This window comes from Triticum aestivum, chromosome 7D (genome assembly GCF_018294505.1).
Source record: "Triticum aestivum cultivar Chinese Spring chromosome 7D, IWGSC CS RefSeq v2.1, whole genome shotgun sequence".
In the NCBI taxonomy this organism is placed as follows: domain Eukaryota; kingdom Viridiplantae; phylum Streptophyta; class Magnoliopsida; order Poales; family Poaceae; genus Triticum; species Triticum aestivum.
This window is the reverse complement of record NC_057814.1, coordinates 110,025,774-110,030,357: the sequence shown is the minus strand read 5'-3', so window position 1 is coordinate 110,030,357 and position 4,584 is coordinate 110,025,774.

Here is a 4,584-nt window from a genome sequence, read left to right as displayed (position 1 = left end):
AATATGTAAGCAGCTTCACCGAGGTCTTTTTTTGAAAAACTCCTTTCAAACACTCCTTTATGCTTTGCAGAATAATTCTACATTATTTCCGATCAACAATATGTCATTCACATATACTTATCAGAAATGTTGTAGTGCTCCCACTCACTTTCTTGTAAATACAGGCTTCACCGCAAGTCTGTATAAAACTATATGCTTTGATCAACTTATCAAAGCGTATATTCCAACTCCGAGATGCTTGCACCAGTCCATAGATGGATCGTTGGAGTTTGCATATTTTGTTAGCACCTTTAGGATTGACCATACCTTCTGGTTGCATCATATACAACTCTTCTTTAATGAATCCATTAAGGAATGCAGTTTTGTTTATCCATTTGCCAGATTTCATAAAATGCGGCAATTGCTAACATGATTCGGACAGACTTAAGCATCGTTGCGAGTGAGAAAATCTCATCGTATTCAACACTTTGAACTTTGTCAAAAACCTTTTTCCGACAAGTCTAGCTTTGTAGATAGTAACACTACTATCAGCGTCCGTCTTCCTCTTGAAGATCCATTGAATCTCAATGGCTCACCGATCATTGGGAAAGTCAATCAAAGTCCATAATTTGTTCTCATACATGGATCCCATCTCGGATTTCATGGCCTCAAGCCATTTCGCGGAATCTGGGCTCATCATCGCTTCTTCATAGTTCGTAGGTTTGTCATGGTCTAGTAACATAACCTCCAGAATAGGATTACCGTACCACTCTGGTGCGAATCTTACTCTGGTTGACCTACGAGGTTCAGTAATAACTTGTTCTGAAGTTCCAAGATCATCATCATTAACTTCCTCACTAATTGGTGTAGGCGTCACAAAAACTGGTTTCTGCGATGAACTACTTTCCAATAAGGGAGCAGGTACAATTAACTCATCAAGTTCTACTTTCCTCCCACTCCCTTCTTTTGAGAGAAATTCCTTCTCTAGAAAGGATCCATTCTTAGCAACGAATGTCTTGCCTTCGGATCTGTGATAGAAGGTGTACCCAACTGTCTCCTTTGGGTATCCTATGAAGACACATTTCTCCGATTTAGGTTTGATCTTATCAGGATGAAACTTTTTCACATAAGCATCGCAACCCCAAACTTTAAGAAATGACAAATTTGGTTTCTTGCCAAACCATAGTTCATAAGATGTCGTCTCAACGGATTTAGATGGTACCCTATTTAACGTGAATGCAGCTGTCTCTAATGCATAACCCCAAAACGATAGTGGTTGATCGGTAAGAGACATCATATATCGCACCATATCTAGTAAAGTACGGTTACCATGTTCAGACACACTATTACACTGTGGTGTTCCAGGTGGCGTGAGTAGTGAAACTATTTCACATTGTTTTAACTGAAGGCCAAACTCGTAAATCAAATACTCTTCTCTACGATCAGATCGTAGAAACTTTATTTTTCTTGTTACGATGATTTTCCACTTCACTCTGAAATTATATGAACTTTTCAAATGTTTCAGACTTAGGTTTCATTAAGTAGATATACCCATATCTACTCAAATCATCTGTGAAGGTGAGAAAATAACGATATCTGCCACGAGCCTCAATATTCATTGGACCACATACATCTGTATGTATGACTTCCAACAAATCTGTTGCTCTCTCCATAGTTTCGGAGAATGGCGTTTTAGTCATCTTGCCCATGAGGCATGGTTCGCAAGCATCAAGTGATTCATAATCAAGTGATTCCAAAATCCCATCAGTATGGAGTTTCTTCATGCGCTTTACACCAATATGACCTAAACGGCAGTGCCACAAATAAGTTGCACTATCATTATTAAGTTTGCATCTTTTGGCTTCATTATTATGAATATGTGTATCACTATGATCGAGATCCAACAAACCATTTTATTGGGTGTATGACCATAGAAGGTTTTATTCATGTAAACAGAACAACAATTATTCTCTAATTTAAATGAATAACAGTATTGCAACAAACATGATCAAATCATATTCATGCTCAATGCAAACACGAAATAACACTTATTTAGTTTCAACACTAATCCCGAAAGTATAGGGAGTGTGCGATGATGATCATATCAATCTTGGAACTACTTCCAACACACATCGTCACCTCGCCTTTTACTAGTCTCTGTTTATTCTGCAACTCCCGTTTCGAGTTACTACTCTTAGCAACTGAACCAATATCAAATGCTGAGGGGTTGCTATAAACACTAGTAAAGTACACATCAATAACATGTATATCCAATATACCTTTGTTCACTTTGCCATCCTTCTTATCCACCAAATACTTGGGGTAGTTCCGCTTCCAGTGACCAGTCCCTTTGCAGTAGAAGCACTTAGTCTCAGGCTTAGGACCAGACTTAGGCTTCTTCACTTGAGCAGCAACTTGCTTGCTGTTCTTCTTGAAGTTCCCCTTCTTCCCTTTGCCCTTTTCTTGAAACTAGTGGTCTCGTCAACCATCAACACTTGATGTTTTTTTGATTTCTACCTTCGTCGATTTTAGCATCACGAAGAGCTCGGGAATTACTTTCGTCATCCCTTGCATACTATAGTTCATCACGAAGTTCTACTAACTTGGTGATGGTGACTAGAGAATTCTGTCAATCACTATTTTACCTGGAAGATTAACTCCCACTTGATTCAAGCGATTGTAGTACCCAGACAATCTGAGCACATGCTCACTGCTTGAGCTATTCTCCTCCATCTTTTAGCTATAGAACTTGTTGGAGATTTCATATCTCTCAACTCGGGTATTTTCTTGAAATATTAACTTCAACTCCTGGAACATCTCATATGGTCCATGACGTTCAGAACGTCTTTGAAGTCCCGATTCTAAGCCGTTAAGCATGATGCACTAAACTATCAAGTAGTCATCATATTGAGCTTGCCAAACGTTCATAACGTCTGCATCTGCTCCTGTAATAGGTCTGTCACCTAGCGGTGCATCAAGGACATAATTCTTCTGTGCAGCAATGAGGATAATCCTCAGATCACGGATCCAATCCACATCATTGCTACTAACATCTTTCAACATAATTTTCTCTAGGAACATATCAAAAATAAACACAGGGAAGCAACAACGCGAGCTATTGATCTACAACATAATTTGCAAAAATACTATCAGGACTAAGTTCATGATAAATTTAAGTTCAATTAATCATATTACTTAAGAACTCCCACTTAGATAGACATCCCTCTAATCCTCTAAGTGATCACGTGATCCATATCAACTAAACCATGTCCGATCATCACGTGAGATGGAGTAGTTTCAACGGTGAACATCACCATGTTGATCATATCTACTATATGATTCACGCTCGACCTTTTGGTCTCCGTGTTCCGAGGCCATATCTGCATATGCTAGGCTCGTCAAGTTTAACCTGAGTATTCTGCGTGTGCAACTGTTTTGCACCCGTTGTATTTGAACGTAGAGCCTATCACACCCGATCATCACGTGGTGTCTCAGCACGAAGAACTTTCGCAACGGTGCATACTCAGGGAGAACACTTATACCTTGATAATTTAGTGAGAGATCATCTTATAATGCTACCGTCAATGAAAGCAAGATAAGATGCATAAAAGATAAACATCACATGCAATCAATATAAGTGATATGATATGGCCATCATCATCTTGTGCTTGTGATCTCCATCTCCGAAGAACCGTCATGATCACCATCGTCACTGGCGCGACACCTTGATCTCCATCGTAGCATCGTTGTCGTCTCGCCAACTATTGCTTTTACGACTATCGCTACCGCTTAGTGATAAAGTAAAACAATTACATGGCGATTTCATTGCATACAATAAAGCGACAACCATATGGCTTCTACCAGTTGCCGATAACTCGGTTACAAAACATGATCATCTCATACAATAAAATATATTATCATGTCTTGACCATATCACATCACAACATGCCCTGCAAAAACAAGTTAGACGTCCTCTACTTTGTTGTTGCAAGTTTTTACGTGGCTGCTACGGGCTTAGCGAGAACCGTTCTTACCTACGCATCAAAACCACAACGATAGTTTGTCATGTTGGTGCTGTTTTAACCTTCGCAAGGACCGGGCGTAGCCACACTCGGTTCAACTAAAGTGAGAGAGACAGACACCCGCCAGTCACCTTTAAGCATCGAGTGCTCGCAATGGTGAAACCAGTCTCGCGGAAGCGTACGCGTAATGTCGGTCCGGGCCGCTTCATCTCACAATACCGCCGAACCAAAGTATGACATGCTGGTAAGCAGTCTGACTTATATCGCCCACAACTCACTTGTGTTCTACTCGTGCATAACATCAACGTATAAAACCTGGCTCTGATACCACTGTTGGGGAACTTAGTAATTTCAAAAAAATTCCTACGCACACGCAAGATAATGGTGATGCATAGCAACGAGAGGGGAGAGTGTTGTCCACATACCCTCGTAGACCGAAAGCGGAAGCGTTAACACAACGCAGTTGATGTAGTCGTACATCTTCACGATCCGACCGATCAAGTACCGAACGCATGGCACCTCCGAGTTCAGCACACGTTCAGCTCGATGACGTCCCTCGAACTCCGATCCAGCCGAGTGTTGA